The sequence below is a fragment of the Heteronotia binoei genome, chromosome 21 (assembly GCF_032191835.1).
Source record: "Heteronotia binoei isolate CCM8104 ecotype False Entrance Well chromosome 21, APGP_CSIRO_Hbin_v1, whole genome shotgun sequence".
Lineage (NCBI taxonomy): Eukaryota > Metazoa > Chordata > Lepidosauria > Squamata > Gekkonidae > Heteronotia > Heteronotia binoei.
Genome location: NC_083243.1, coordinates 40464083 through 40480888, shown reverse-complemented (window position 1 = coordinate 40480888; position 16806 = coordinate 40464083). Strand labels below are relative to the sequence as shown.

The 16806-nt window shown below is 44.8% G+C and overlaps 1 long non-coding RNA gene across 1 annotated transcript; it reads left to right on the top strand.

Annotated features, from left to right (window-relative positions):
* The first annotated feature begins 8613 nt into the window (after positions 1-8613).
* On the top strand, positions 8614-9249 carry LOC132589035 (uncharacterized). The gene is made up of 2 exons (XR_009556535.1): positions 8614-8712; positions 8802-9249. It is a non-coding gene; the product is annotated as an uncharacterized LOC132589035 (long non-coding RNA).
* Positions 9250-16806: the final 7557 nt, after the last annotated feature.

Below are 16806 nucleotides of genomic sequence, written 5' to 3'. Positions count from 1 at the left end.
GGAGCTACTGCTTTTCCCCTTGCATCATTTTTTTTTTTTGGAGCTGGACCAGCCAGAAACCAAGGGTGGTTTATTTGGTTTATCAGGATGCTGCATGCATAAGCATTCAGGTAATGTACTTCCCCCCCATGGGGTAAATAATGCCCTCCATGGCCCCTAGGCCATTCCAGCTCCAGAAAAGGACACAGGGAAGATATCTTCTGGGCATGGACCTGGTGTCACGGGGCGGGGGTGGGGGTGGGGTGAGAACAGGTATTTGTGAAGTCCCAGCATTGTGCTGGGGATTGGACTAGATGACCCTGGAGAACCCTTCCAATTCTATGATTCTAGGAACCACTGACCTGTTCCAAATTGGGCCCTGCTGTGCTTTTATACCATTAGGGACTCACAGCTGGAGAATGGATGCAAATTCCTGCAGCAGCTCATGTAACATGTAATTTGGCCCTTAGAGTGTGAGAGTTTGCCTTTCAAGGTGAAATAACAAAGATCTTCTTCACGCAAAAAGAAAGAGTCAACATGCCTCTTAAATACGGCTCTGCTCCAGTTCTGGTGGATCTAAAACCTTTTTGGTGTTCTTTTACACTAAGAAATATTTCGTATTCGCAACTGTGATGAAGAACACTTTAAAGATGGCTCTTCTTTTAAGCAATTGACTAGTTCTCATGTTAATCTTACATTTAAAGAACTGTCCCTTCCCTTCAGGAATGTCAGCAGCAAGGTTTTTTGAATATGTATATCTAACAAAGTGTGATGTCCCGCCTCATCCGGGGGTCCCGCCCCTCAGGCTGCCATCGCCTTGTGGACCCCGGGGCCCCACCACTGGGCAGCCAGGAGGTCTCAGAGGAAGGTGCTGGCTGAGTTACCGCACCCTGTCCCCCTTCTTGGCCATGCTTGTCTCCTCTGCACTTATTCTCTCTCTCTCTGGTTGTGCTTGACTCAGCTAGCCTCCACACTGCACCATAGATCATCACCGACCTCCCACTGGCTGCCCTTCCTCCCTTTTATTCTTCCCCTGTTTCCCATGCCCCCTCCCCAGTGGCTGTCTCCCCAGGCACCGCCCTCTTTTTTAAGCAATGATGCCCAGCAGCTCTCTCCCTCTCCTGGTGAGGGCTAGGTATCCTTCAGGGCACTGCGTGGCCTGCCACGGCTCAGGCCAATGCTCCCTCCTTCTCCCCAGATCACGGAGCCCCAGGGGAGGCTAGGCACCGCTGTGCCTGTGTTCAGGGCCGTGCCTGCCAGTCGGTGAGGCAGCTCCCAGTCGCGGTGTCTTCGTGGGGCTGTGCTTCACCCCAGCTGTCCGGGAGTGCTGCAGTGGCGGCAGACGTCATCTCCTTTGCCCCCAGGTAGGTGGGGGCGGCCAGGGTGGTTGCTTGCTCGGGTTGGGGGTATGGGAGTGGTCCAGGGGTCCCATGGGCGGTTCGGGGGCCCTGTGTCAGCCTGAGGAGAGGGTGGCCGGTGCCAGTGACAGGCCCGGCACGGCCAGGACACAAAGCATAATAATTTTCATATATTTTAAGTGTAATTATTTAGTTACATGATTAGAAACAAAATAGCTGATTATGAAAATCCTCACTCAGCTGCTTGTCCAACTTGATATAAATAGACTTAACAACTACAATTAGTCATATTTAAGTCAAGGGGGTTTAAACTGATTATATTTGTGCATAGCTAGATCACGTCTGTTAGCATTTTTTACATCGAGAATGACTGAGCGGAAGTGATTTCTGTAAGGATTATGCACATTCATAGAGAATAAACCTAAGAATAGGTACTGGTCCTGACTACTAACAGCAATGCTGTCAAAGCACTTTACCTGTATTATCATAGCAGTCCTTACAACATCTCTGTAAAGTAGGCCAGTATTATTATACTCATACTGCAGATGAGAAAGAGAGAAAGTGGCTTACCTATGGCCATCTGGTATGCTGGTGGCCAAAGTGATATTTGAGCCTTTACTACTATAACTATTCCTAAAAGTGTAGGGACTAAAAGTCAAGGTCTGCTCTATCAGCAGGGCTTGAATTCAGCAGAAGCTCACAGGACCACAGCTCCTGAACCTCCAGCCAGGGCCTGCATGCAGTAAGGAGTTCTTTCCCCACTGCACACAGATCCTGGGGTTGCCAAGTCCCTTGAGTATTCCTGGAAATACCCAGACCAGCCGGCGCATTACAGTGCCAATACAATGACATCGCTTCTGAGTGACATCATCATGCAGGCGATGTCAGGTGGGGATCCCCCCCGCTGGCCCACAGTGGGCCAGCAGGTTGGGGACTCCTAAAGCAGGAGAACCCCTGCCTGTCCCAGGAGGTTGGCAACCCTAGTTTCACTGGGGGTGCTTCCATGCCAGGAGAATTCACCATTGTGGTCTTAGGAAAGCTTGAGTAACTCTGAGAACTCCTGCCAGACACAGCAGGCAATACTGGGCTTGCTCAAGTAAGCCAGGATAAGGCCAAGGCCAGCCCTAGATTGTCTGACACCATATGCAAGGCGAACTTTTGTCCCCCCGCCCCGGAACAGATAACATCACTGAGTCACATGGGAAGCACCCAACTGGTGGCTACAAGCATAGACAGCTTCAAGAGGCGGTTAGATAAAAATATGGAGCAGAGGTCCATCAGACCTGGGAAGCTAAGCAGGGTTGGCCCTGCTTAGTGTTTGGATGAGAGACTACCAGAGAAGTCCAAGGTCACAATGCAGAGGCAGGCACTGGCAAACTACCTCTGGGTGTCTCCTGCCTTGAAAACCCATTGGGGGGCGTTCTCACAACCATGAGAAGTGCCCCTTAATGACATCTGTGGACCACAGTATTGTTTCAGCTGTTGCTTAGCTCCCATTGAGGCTATGACACCTAATTAGCTAATGCATGTAAAGCTTTGAAGACGAGTTCTCCTTGATGTAAACATGTCGGCTCTAAAGGAAACACTTACTCAGGGAGGAAGGAGCTTAAACACCCTAGCATGTTCTGTTTGTCTTTGGATGGATCTCAAACAAAACCAGATCAGGGCATTTATTTACATCATTAAGAGAACCTTCACCGAAGCACCAGTTCTAAGACTTTTGGCAGCTAGTGCAGCTGATTACACCACCTTTCTCTGTTTTGCTTTTTGTTTAGAAGCTTCGGAGGAGGGAAAAAAATCCGATTGTGCAGGGGAAATTGTGTTGCTGGGGTGCCAAGAAAGAACAGATGCAGCTCACCTAGCTTTGCACTCCACCCCCTCTTTCGCAGAGAGAGAATACTACACCAACCCAAATAAACACCTACATGAAATCAGGCTTCTGCGGGGGGAGATGGATGGCTGCCTTTTGAGCATAGTTAATAACTAACTTGGCTTTTACAGTGCTGCATCGCTCATGTGAAAGGTGTACAATTCAATCTGTTCTAAAGTATCTGTTGAAACTTTTATCTACCCAACAAAGACAGAAAAGAAGGTGCAGACAGTGGGGTTCTTTGGCTTATACACATAAATATACACAGATGCATTAAACACATACTTGCAAATTTTGTGTTGTACCTTCAGAAGATGGCAGGTATCCAGACTTTGCTATAGCTCCTTGCTGTGAGCGGTAGCAAATCCATGTTTGAAACAGCCCTAAAAGATTAAACAAAATGGGAGGGATGAGAGGCACAATCCCATAAGTATACCAACCATTATTCATGCTTCATGTTTTCAGGGGCATCTTTCTAATATTTTATGTGTCATGGAAACCAGCCTAGGCATTGAAACAGGCTCACACAGTGCCATCCTAAACCAAGCTACATCCTTCTAAACCCATTGAAGTTAATACGCTTAGAAGAGTGTAACTATACTTAGGGTGGTACTGACCACATCTAGGGAAGAGTGCACGATGGGCAGTCTTTGAGGCTCCAGTCCCAGATTCTACCACCACTTTAAAAAGAAATTCTGTGCTCAGTTTATGGATAATGAAATCACACAACACAAATGAATGGGACCTCTCGATGCCAGGTCCCAGATCATTTTCATGAACCTAGCTAGAGACTTCCCTAAGCAATAGGGTGGCCAGTATTGTAGCATCAACCACAGTCTGATTTTGGGCCCTGACAACAGGTGTGCAGCAACAAAATAATCTGCATCTGCTAGGAAGTCATTTTTGGACAGAAATTGCACAGGGGAAGGCAGGGGAAGCTATGCCAAAATTGTTCCCATAGCATTAAGCATTTAGATCTTTGGGATACTTACCATGCTGCATCCTTCCTCTATTAAATCATGAAGAACAAAATGTGCTAGCCTCTGACAACCTGACATTCATAAACCAATTGCTTTCCTACATTACCACCTGTTGTGTTGAGCAACTGAGGAACAGATCAAATTAAAAAAAATGTTATAAACCTAAAACCCCTATAACCTTTAAATGTACAGACTGCTTGAGAACCAGCATGGTGTAGTGTTTAAGAGTGGTGGACTCTAATCCTCCACATGAAGCCAGCTGGGTGACCTTGGACCAGTCACCTGTTCTCTCAGGATTATCTCAGCTCCACCTGCCTCACAAGGTGGTGGTTATAGGGAGAGGAAGAGAACATGATTGTAAGCCACTTTGAGACTCCTTAAAGTAGAAAAAAGTGGGACATAAAATCTTCTTTTCCAAAAGTGGTTTACAAGTTCAGATTGCAGACAAGTCTAAATTAAGGGTGAAAGGCAATGGTGGTGGTGGGGAATAAATATAAATTAGCTATCTCTTAGGACTATACCTAACCACAGTAGTTGTTTCAGATTCCCTTGCCTAGCAACCATAGACAAGTTTGGAGGTTGCGATCTCACAAGGTAGCCTCATGAGAGTTTAGTTGTTAATTTAGGGTTGCCAGGTTTCCCACTGTAGCCAGAGACTTCCCAACTAGCCCACACTGCTTTGAGGAGAAAACCTAAAAGTGATATTATGTTATTTTACAAATCACCTGAAACCATAAAATCAATGGGACATGACTGCTGGGTTTTCTCAAAATGACATCACAGCACATGTGATTCCAATACTCTCCCCAATGTCTCCATGCCTAAAACTCCTGCCGGTTGCCTGGCAACCCTAGCTTTCTTTTACTCCACTATGAAACTGAACAATGGACATTAGGTAGAAACAAGACATGGCCAGGCATGAGGATGGAAAGAAAATAGAGCAGGATGGGAAATAAGGTTGCCACTTACCTGGTTATGGCAGAGGCACTCCTGGTGATGCTCTCTGTCCCCAACTCTCAAGCAAGGAGCAATGGGAGGAAAATGAGGAAGAAGTCACTTACTGTTTCAGAACAGGAAGTGACATCGTGACCAGGCCAACTTATCCATTAGGCACAGTGCCTAGGGCTCACAATACTTTTAGGAGCCCACAAAAAAGTTTTAATTTCTTTTAAAATCAAAATTTAAAAATGAACTTTTAGGTTAGAATAAATTGTTTTAATTTTTTTTCTCCACATCAGAAAAAATAATAATAAAATGTTTAGGGCCCACAAAAATGATTACATTTTGTCTAAAGCAGGAAAAAATTGAAGTATTTAAAGTTATGTCAAAAATAAATTTTCATATTGATATTACTATGGTGGGAGGCCCATGAAGGCAAAAGTGCATAGGGCCCACTAAAGTTATAATGCAGCCCTGATCATGAATGCTTTAGGGAAGTTTCAAAAATCTCTATGAAAACCATACAGATGTTTAAAATTCCTTGAGCATCATGGCAACACTTCCTCTTTTGAAACAGGAAGTGACATTGTGACACTCTAGGAATTCCAAACATCTCTATGTTTACCACAGATTGTAGATTTTGGAATTCCTAAAGGGAAATGGGACTCAGGAGGAAGGAAATTCCACTCCCCTGAAAGTTTTGTAGATTTCTAAATTTCCTCAGATTTTCCAATGATTCCTAGAATGATATCACATTCCCCATGATGGCATGCTGCTCACCTCCCCCCACCCCAGGTCCCTGCCCTGCATTGTTGGGTGTGGGGGAGATGGGATTAGTGAGGGCTGAGGAAGGAAAGTACACGGGGAACTTCCATGGGAATGCTTTCTTGCTGATGCAAATGCCTCTGCATTCCTGATGGCAATGAGAGCTACACAGAGAATTATTGCCATGTAGAAGAGATCAGAGTTATAAGCATTTAAATGCAAATTTTGAAAATGTGTGATTTTGGGGGACTAGTGTAGTAGTGATGGGTGCTGGGACAAACACTTTCTGCAGCTGTTGCCTCCATAAATATCCTCTGTTTGTTACTACGGCTGGGGAAAGCACTTTTCAGAGGAGGACTTCTAGTCTTTGTCTTAAATGATGGCAAATCAATATTCCTCTGGGCTGCTTATTCCAATACTTAATAGTGATTTACCTGATAAAATGTGTGCCTTGTTTCTAATTTGAATTTGTTCAGCTTCAAGTCCCAGATCTTGGCACTTGTTATGTTTCTTCCCTCCTCCCTTCCTCAGATTAAAGAGTTCTTTAGTGCTTCATATTTTCTCCCTTTGAAGGCACTTGCACAGTATAATCAAGTCACTTCTTAACTTTCCTTTTTGATAAGTTAAACAGATTGAACTCTTTAATTCTCTCGCTGTATGGCTCTTTTCCCCACCCTCAAACCATTCTTGAATGGCGATTGCTTTGAAATGACTCCCTTGTATAGAGCGAAACTCTTATTTATTTAATCACTGGCCTTCAGAGGTATGCCTGTCTCTGGCAGAAGAGAACGACAACGCTTCTTTAAAGCCTACTGCATTCCCTCCCCCCAACAGAATAACCCAGCTCTCCTATCTTGGAAAGAGATTGTCAATGCCTAGGGCTGGCAGGTCTCCCCACTGTGCTGGAAGACCTCCTGCCATCAACCTTCATTGCCAGCTGCTGTTCCAAGTGGCAGCAGAAGAAAAATGCCAAGGCATGATGTCACTTCCATGGAAAGCCCTGAAGTGACATCATATTACTCTAGGAATCACCAGGAACTGTGGAAAGGGTCTCTAAACCATGCCCATGGGGACCATTGCATCCACCAACAACTTTCCTAGTGCCCGAGTGTTTTTAGAAAGTAGGTGGGACCAGGTACAGATTTTGCCCAGCAAAGCTTCTGACTGGACATTGGAAATTTGATGGGCTGTGCAGATTTTTAAAAATATTGCTTTGGCAGCAGCTGCCACCACAGCACAAGGATCTTCACTGTGTGACAGAAGGTAAACTGGGTAGCCATTCTGTGGTTGGCTCCACCTCCTGTAGCAGCCATTTTGTGTCTGCACTCACCACATTCTGTCAGAATTCCAAAGATACCCACAGCTGCAGGCTCAAAAAGTTTGGAGACCCTGCTCTCAGTTTTACCATAGAGTTTCTATGGTAAACTCTAGATAACTAGAATGATAAAACATCACTTCTGGTTCCCCCCAGAAGGAATGTCATGGCACACACACACTACTGGCATCTCCTATGTCCCTGCATCCAATGCTACCCACCACACTCAAGGCCGACCCTGCCACTAAGCAAACTAGGTGATTGTCTAGGGTGCTGGCCTTCCAGGGACCCCAGATTGGGTGCCCCAATGTGACTCAGTGACATTATCAGTGCGGAGGGGGGGGCACCAGAAGTTAGCCTTGCCTAGGGTGCCAGATAGGCTAGGGCTGGTCCTGCCCACTCTTCTGTCTTGAAGTGGTACAACTCAGCATTTGTTTAACTCAGCTCGACTCTGGCAACCTTGGCGAGTGTCCTGTATTTTGCAGGCAGGACCAGTCAAGTCTCAAATGGTACTGCCCTCAGGCCTAGATAATAAGACTTAGGCATTGACAGGAGCTGGAACAGGAACACAGGAATGTGCCTAGTGGACAGAGCCAGATTAGCAATTTGGCCAAATAGGCACTGGCCTATGGGCCCACATGCCTTTAGGGGCCCCGGGCTGGCTCCCCCCCCAGTTTTCCTCCTGCTTACAGCCTTCCAGCCTTCATGAACAGCCAGCAACTGAATTGTTCTTTGCCCAACTTGTCTGGTACAGCTGCTGCTGGCATTGTTGCCAAGTTTGCCTTTCTCTGCCTCTCCCCCACAGCTTAGTAAAAGGAGCGATGAAAACGAAAGAATTTATACATCCAACTAATGGTCAGAGGACCATTCTTAAATATTTCAGTTCATGTTCAACATGCCAAGTCATGTACACAATCACATGTGGATGTGGAAAAATTTATATAGGTAACACCACAAGACAGATAAGAGTACAAATTTTGGAACACCAATCTAGATTTCATGTAAAAAATTTGGAGGCTCCTCTCACGAACCACTTAATTTCTGCACAACATACCGAGATGGTTATGAAGTTTTGTGTTCTTTATGTATATCAGGGACAACATCAGAGTCAAAGTGAGGTTCAGAAAACTTTACTGAGAGAGGAGGCATTCTGGATTTTTAAAATGAAATAAGTGGAGCCAGAGGGTCTAAATTCCGTTATGGATCTTTCATGTTACTTACAATGTTCAATTAATAGCATTGTGACATCAAGTTTTTTGAATAAGTGCAAGTTGTAAACATTATATGAGTCTGCTTGCAGAGAGGGCGGGATAGAAAGTTTAAAGTAATAAATAAATTATATGTAGGAGTGTTTGTTTTTCTTTTTCCTTTCCTTTTTGTTTATGTACTGTTGTTACTTTAAGAGATAAGACAGCTGCATGTAATTGACAAGAATAAAGAGGGGAATGTGGTTGCTGCACGGATGAGATTTTCTCCCTGCTTGAGTGAGTTAGATGATTGAACTTAGTAAGTATTGCAATGATAGATACAATTATGTTTTTAGAAGTTAGAATACTCATGACTGTTATAATTCGTTATGATTTGTGCTGTTTTAGAACAATGGGATATGCCTCTCTGAGGAAGAGTTTTTCCCAGAAACAGAAGGAAAGGCGCGTTCCTGTTAGAGGCTTGTGACATACCCACTTCAACTTCAGGTTTGGAGAGTTCTTGCATGAATTTTGGAAGCCAGAAATTTGGCATAACTGCAAAAGCATGTTGAAAAAATATAGAAACTTTTCCTGTTGAATTATCGGAGCACCAGCACTTTAATTCAGCCCATTGGAACGGGTGAATCGGCATGAGTTTTTACAAGTCGGAAATTGACGCTATTAAAAGGACTGGAATAAATGAATTGATGGAATAATGAAATTTGTAGATGATTTAGGATCACTATGTGTATGTGATTAGAATGAAGTTTTGATATTGTGAATTTTTGCATTGTATTTCTTTAAGCACTTGTTATTTAGTTATTAAGTTTTTGCCTTTAAATATTTGTTATAGAAATTTTGCGTTGAGTTTTTTTTTGTTAATTTTTTCACAGTTTTTCCTTGGTTTCACTCTTCCACTGTGATACTCTAGGCGTCCTAATTCCCAGTTGGGGGCAGGGAATCCCCCTGTTTGGAGGCCCTCCCCCCGCTTCAGGGTCATCAGAAAGTGGGGGGAGGGGAGAGAAATATCTGCTGAGCACTCCATTATTACCTATGGAGGCTGATTCCCTATGGAGAATTGTTCTGCAGGTATCTGGAGCTCTGGGGGAGCTGTTTGAGGTAGATGCACCAAATTTTGAGCATAGCATCCAGTACCTCTCTCCAAAATACTCTCCAAGTTTCAAAAAGATTGGACCAGGGGCTCCAATTCTATGAGCCCCAAGAGAAGGTGCCCCTATCCTTCATTATTTCCAGTGAAAGGAAGGCATTTGAAAGGTATGCAGTCCCTTTAAATGTGATGGCCAGAACTCCCTTTGGAATTCAAGAATGCTTGTCACAATCGTGCTCCTGGCTCCACCCCCAAAGTCTCCCTGCTCCACCCCCCAAGTGCTGAGATATTTGTTGAATTGGACCTGGCAACCCTAGAAGTAACCTGTAAGTGACATCATCATGTTGGCAACATTGGGACGATGCTCTGGTATTTGGGCAAAAATTCTATGTTAGGAGCCAAATTTACCACAGAATATTCGCCCAGAGTGTTGCCCTGATGTCACTACACGATGATGTAGTGGAAAAGACGTAGACATGCTCTCCCTCTTGCTTCCCTGTAAGTCCCCCCCATCCTCCACCAGTTGCCAGAAAGGACCTGGTAACCGCAAGCCCAAGTCTTAAGCAAGCTGAAAGGAGAGCAGCCCCACCTGTTCTGGAATTCATCTTGTCCAGGCTTAACGGTAGCTAGAATCATACAAAGGATTACTTTCACCATGATTGGCTCAGGGGGTAGAGCATGGGCTGCCAACCTGGCAATGCGCCTTTGCTGGGCTATCTCTGTATGAGCCCACTGCCTCAGCCATTCCTGCCAGGTAGAGGTTGGTTCAAGTAGGTTTGTGGATTGAGTCCTGGACTGGTATTTAGTTGCCCCAGGGCATGGGGGTGAAGAGGAAAGTTCTGGCCAAGGAGCTCACACTGCAGGTTCTTCAGGGGCAAATTCTAGAGGAGCTCCCTCTGCAGGTGACTCAGAGGCAAGTTCCAGAGCAGATGGGTCAGGGCATCTACCCTGCAGGAGTCTTCCGGTGTTTCTTGCTTAACACCAGGCCGTGTCTCTGGCTCCTCAGGCTCCTCCTTGGAGGTTTCAGAGTCCAGAGCCAGTTCAGTGGGGGTCATGACACCTGGCAACTAAAATTGTTGGGCTTGGTGGCTAATTGTGGAGCTCTCTATTAGATTTATAAACTTCAAAGTGGCTCTCCCTGAATTACAACTGGTCTCCAGACTACAAAGATCTGTTCTCTTGGGGAAAATGACAGCTTTGGAGGGTAGACTCTATAGCATCACATCCCCTCCCCAAATGCTGCCCTCCTCAGGCACCACCACAAAAATCTCCTGGAATATCTCAAGCAAGATGTAGCTCTAGATCCTTGTGGGTAGGATGAAGCCAGGTTTTGTTTTTTTTTTCATTTTCTCCTTCAGTTTCCCTCCTTACTATAGACCGGGCTGGCCAAACTTGCTTAATGTAAGAGCCACACAGAATAAACATCAGATGTCCAAGAGCCATAAGACATGAACATGGGATGTTTGAGAGCTGCAAGACAAGGAAGGGAGGGAGGGAAAGCAACTAACTTTAAATGCATTCTCCAAACTACCAGATGGCTTGGCTTGGAGATGTTATTTAAAGAGACAAATGCCCATGGCCAACAGAGCATGGGGGGCTTCAAGAGCCACACGGTATGTCTGAAAGAGCCACATGTGGCTCCTGAGCCACAGTTTGGCCACCCCTGCTATAGACCCATCCCACATAGTTTTTCTAAATCCCCAGGCAGCATAGCCTTTTTTTGAGAGAGAGCGAGAGAGAGAGCAGGGGGGTCACTTTTTCCTTTTTCATCAGGAGAAACTGGTTGGATCCAACCTTACATCTATAACAGTTCACAAACTTTACCAACCCAACGTCCCCTATTGTAATTTTAGAATTTTTCATAGACCTTCAAACCTATTCATGCTTGTTTATATTTCACAGGGAAATCCATATTCATACCATCAATCCATATTTATTTGTCTTTGTTTAGAAACTAATGTGCCATTCTTATTTATTTCATTATCCACTAAAAGACCCAAATATGCCACCTTAAATTAGCAATATAGGAGATGTTGGTGCTTTTGTCTTCTGTCTGCTTTCATTTGGTCTTTTTCACAGATCCCTGAGTTCAGTGTATTTCCACCCAGTTGCCAACATAGAATCATAGAGTTGGAAGGTACCTCCAGGGTCGTCTAGCCCAATCCCCTGCACAATGCAGGATATTCACAAATGCCACCACCACCCCCCTCGCAACACACACACAGTGACCCCTGCTCCATGCCCAGAGGATGACAAAAACCTCCAGGATATCTGGTCAAACTGGCATGGGAAAAAAATTGCTGCATGACCCCAAAGCGGCGATCAGCGCTATCTACTGGGGGGGGGGGGGTACTGCCCTAAAATTGAGTTCACAGACCCCATCCTGTGGTCTGGATCCCAGTTTAAGAAATACTGCAACAGTAAATTGACTGGCTCAGGTCCAGTGCCCAAAGCAGCAGAATGATACCACTAATAGACAAAATAAGGGATTCCACATAAGCAGGGAACTCCCTATATGTGGGGGAAAGTATGATTTTGTAAGTTCACCAAAAGAGAGGGGAAATATCCTGATGAGGCCTGGAGATGCTCTAGACAAGACAGTATGTCAAGAGCAGCTTACCATCAGTTAAAGGGGGGGGGGGGAAGAGGGTGAAGAAAGTCTTGACAGCTTAGAGGACCCTGCAAGGGAGGCAGCTTTCAAAGTTGTCCTGCCCCCCAGCAATTCCTCAATAGCTTGCCTTTTTACACCAGACTCCCCCTTTCTCCCTATTCCTCTTTTTCATGCAAAATTTTTATCCTCCTTCCTCTTCCCCCTTAAAAAATCTTGTCTGTTTTCTTTTCAGCTTCTATCCCCACTTCCATCACCATGGAGAGGGGCCATAGCTCAGTGATACAGCATCTGCTTCACAGGCCAAAGGTCTCCGCTTCCATCCTCAGAATCTCTAGTTAAATGGATGAGGTAGCATATGATGTAAAAGACTTCTACCCAAGACACCAGAGACCAGCTGACAGAGTCGGCAATATTTTCCTTGGAAGACCAAGGGACTGACACTTCAGTATGTTCATCCACTTCTTAGTCATCATGTTAATCTCTTTTTCCTCAAAATAGCCTTCCCCAGAAGCAGGGCTTAAGATCAACTAATGGCTTGTCAGGTTACAATTTCACAACTTCTTTCAGGGCGCAGGTATGAACTCTGGACAAACTGGATTAGTTGAACTACTCGCTATGTCAGCAACCAACAAAGGGCTTCCAGGTCAGAGGGCATGTCTGACTTCTAAGGAGGAGGCTTGAGCTCTGGCACTTTGCACTTCAGAAGTTAAGCAAAATGCGGAGGGAGGGGAAGACCAGAACACTGCAGAGAAGAGAACCCACCCTGCAGTGATTGGTGGATCATTTGACCCTCCATCTTCTTCTTCCTCATAGAAAATCTATCCGGCATCTGGGATTGGCAGAAATGGTTGCATCCCTCTTTTGGAGTAATTGCCTCCTTTGCACAGACAGAAGTGAAATTAAAGGTGCCTGCAGGATCTAACACATGACGTTTTTGTCACACTCTCTCAGCAAGGAGAGATCCTAGTGACTGCTGTTCCTTCCACATTTCAGCATGATATCTCAAACTACAAAGAGGATATTTTTAATCGGTGAGCGGCCTGCTATTTTCTCTTCTCTTTGAGGGTACTGCCCTAGGCAAAAACCTAGTTGGCACACAGAAATTAAGCTTTGCTGACACAGGAATAAAGTCACGGGGAAAGCTCAGTTTGCTTAATTTCTACATTTCAAGGCACCACTGAAGACATTAACAGTAGGGTCATTAAAAAGTTGGTCACCCCAGTGGCCCAAGAACACCAGAGCTACATTAAATGACCCTCTTGTACACTTGAAAAAATGGTCACCCATTGGGATCTTTTATCATGTCTAACATGTTAGTTAAAAAAGAGGTCTGAACATTTTAAAAAGAGGAAAAGCATCTCATGGTTTGGAAGAATGATTAACTACAGAAATAATTCTTTTCTATTGACTCTGGTAATGATTTCATTATTTAATCATTACACAGTTGATCACTTGAATTTTTAAAAAGCCCATAGGGTAAATGCAGATGATAGGAAAGGCTATATATGTCCACAGAGAAACTGTCCTTGAGACTATTTTATCAATGTCCCCATTATAAACACCTCCAGACGGATGCGATTAGAATTTGCAAGTTAAAATTTTTGATCCTGCAGGGGAACAGCACAATTGTTCATGTTTAGAGAGTCTGAAAATGGATTCTAAGATGCATTTGGCTCTCAGTATATGGAACTGCCCCCAGGAAAGAACAGCCATCACCACAAGATAGAGTGCATTTAGGTAAAAGCACTGCTAAAATCGAGCTCTGTAGACAGCATGCTGGATCAACGGAATGCTGTTGATGTTGTTTACTTAGATTTCAGTAAAGCTTTTGACAGGGTTGCCCATGATGTTCTGATAGGTAAACTAGAGGACTGTGGACTGGACTCTAGGATAGTTAGGTGGATATGGAACTGGTTGGAGAACTGCACTCAAAGAGCAGTTGTCCATGGCATTTCATCTGAATGCAGGGAGGTGTTCAGTGAGGTGCCACAGGACTTGGTTCTGGGCCCAGTACTTTGCAATATTTTTATAAAAGACCTGGATGAGGGTGTGAAGGGGCTACTCATTAAATTTGCACCAAATTGGCAGGAGTGGTGAACACACCAGAAGATAGAGAGAGAATTCAACCAGATCTGAACACGCTAGAAAAGTGGGTGGATTTGAACAAGATGTAATTTAACAAGGATAACTGCCGAGTTCTACATCTGGGTAACAAAAATGAGCAACATGCATATTGGATGGGAGGATACACTTCTGGATAGCAGTGTGTGTGAACAAGATCTTGGGGTAGGGGTGGACCGTAATGGTGCACCCAGGGTGATGCAGCAACAAAAAAGGCCAATGCCATCTTGGGGTGTATCAACAGAGGCATAACATCCTCCCAGCTGTTGGCTGGGAAATCTAAGGAAGAAGCAAGAAAACATTGGTTGAAATTCTATGCTTGGTTAGACACTCAAGACTCTCTTAAGATTCTCTGGTGTGAACTTATATCTCCTTTTCCCTGTACTTTGCACTATAAAATTGCTTTTACTGGAAATGTCAAATTAAACAGCTATTTTAACAAAAAGATTTACAATACAAGATATCAAAATGCGGATGATGTAAAGCTAAGAGATAATAACATGTAACAATTTATGTATTTTAAGAAAGTATAGTAGATGCAAACTTGTATTTTATGAAAGTACTTTCTATGTAGATTAAGATTGATGTGTAACTTTAATTTCTTATCCCGTCTTATCAATTGAGAGCCAGTTTGGTGTAGTGGTTAAGTGTGCAGACTCTTATCTGGGAGAACCGGGTTTGATTCCCCACTCCTCCACTTGCATCTGCTAGCATGGCCTTGGGTCAGCCATAGCTCTGGCAGAGGTTGTCCTTGAAAGGGCAGCTGCTGTGAGAGCCCTCTCCAGCCCCACCCACCTCACAGGGTGTCTGTTGTGGGGGAGGAAGGTAAAGGAGATTGTGAGCCGCTCTGAGACTCTTTGGAGTGGTGGGCGGGATATAAATCCAATATCTTCTTCTTCTTTACCCCCTATCCCCAATTGCTAGAAACTAACAAAAACCTTTAAAATCAACAGAGGCATAACATCCAAATCACAAGATGTCCTGGTCCCATTGTATACTACATTGGTCACTCCACATCTGGAGTTTTGTGTGCAGTTCTGGAGGCCTCGCTTCTGAAAGGATGTGGACAGAATGGAGCAGGTGCAGAGGAGAATGACAAGGATGATTAGGGGTCTGGAGATCAAGCCCTATGAGGAAAGGCTGAGGGACTTGGGAATGTTCAGTCTGGAGAGAAGGGGGACATGCTTGCTCTCTATAAGTATTCAAAAGGCTGTCACTTAGAGAAGGGCAGGGAGCTGTTGCTGTTGGCAACAGAGGAGAAGCCTCACAATAATGGGTCTAATTAAGGGCGGGAAGGTACTGGCTGGATATTAGGGAAATCTTTTTTACAGTAAAAATAGTTGTTCAATAGTGGAATCAGCTTCCTAGGGAGGTGGTGAGCTCCCTCTCACTGGGAGTCTTTAAGCAGTGGCTGCACAAACACTTGTCAGGGATGCTCCAGGCCAGGGGTGGCCAAAGGTAGCTCTCCAGATGTTTTTTGCCTACAACTCCCATCAGCCCCAGCCATCAGCCATGCTGGCTGGGGCTGATGGGAGTTGGAGAGCTACCATTGGCCACCCCTGCTCTAGGCTGTCCCTGCATTGAGTAGGGGGTTGGACTAGATGACTTATATACCCCCTTCTAACTCTGTGATTCCATGATTCTATGAAGTGACAGGATTTCACCTCCCCTCAAGTCCTCCCCAGTGTTGCTCTTGCATATGTTTCCACATTTGTCTTTGAGCCTAGTTTATGATTCCCAAGTCCAGGATGGTAAATTCCTAGAGATTTGGCAGGGGGAGACTAGAGATGGCAGAGTTTGGGGAAGTGAGGGTGCTCATCTTGGATGCAATGCCATAGAGCACAGGTGTCAAACGTGGCCTGGAAACCACATCAGGCCCCCGAGCAACTGGCTGTTATCTGCTTCCTTCTTCCTCTCTCTTGCTTCCTTCTGCATCACAACTTACTTTGCCAGGCTTTCTCAATCACACAGAACCTACAAAGCAAAGCCTCTATTTTCTCCATTTGCTGAGGCTTCTCTCTTGGGGAGAAATGAGGGGAGGGATAGCTTGTTTTGTCAGGATCTCTCAATAGCACAGCAGAGCTACTAAACCAAGCCTCTCTTCCTTCTGTTGGCTGAGGCTCCTCCCCCTCCTGGTCTCCTGGAGAAGGAAAGAAGGAGCCAGAGCTTCCTTTGCCCAGATTTCTAGATGCCAAGGGAGAGATCCAAAGAAAGTACATTTGAGACCAACGAGTGCTAATGTTTTAATCATGCTTTATTTTAAGTTTTTTTTAAAAAAAAATCTTTAATTGTGTTTGTGTCCTTTATAAAGTTTATATCTCTGCTACCTGGCATTACATTTTATGACACACATGGCCCGGCCTGACCAGGTCTCACTTATGTCAGATTTGGCTCTCATAACAAATGAGTTTGACACCCCAGGCTTAGAGTCTACTTGCTATTGCTATTTACTCCGAGGATCTGATCTGTGTAGTCTGGAAATCAATTGTAATTCTGGGGGAACACCAGCCCCCACCTGGAGGTTGGCAACCCTAGGCCCTAGTTCAGTCCTGAGTTCTTTAGGTGATGGCAGC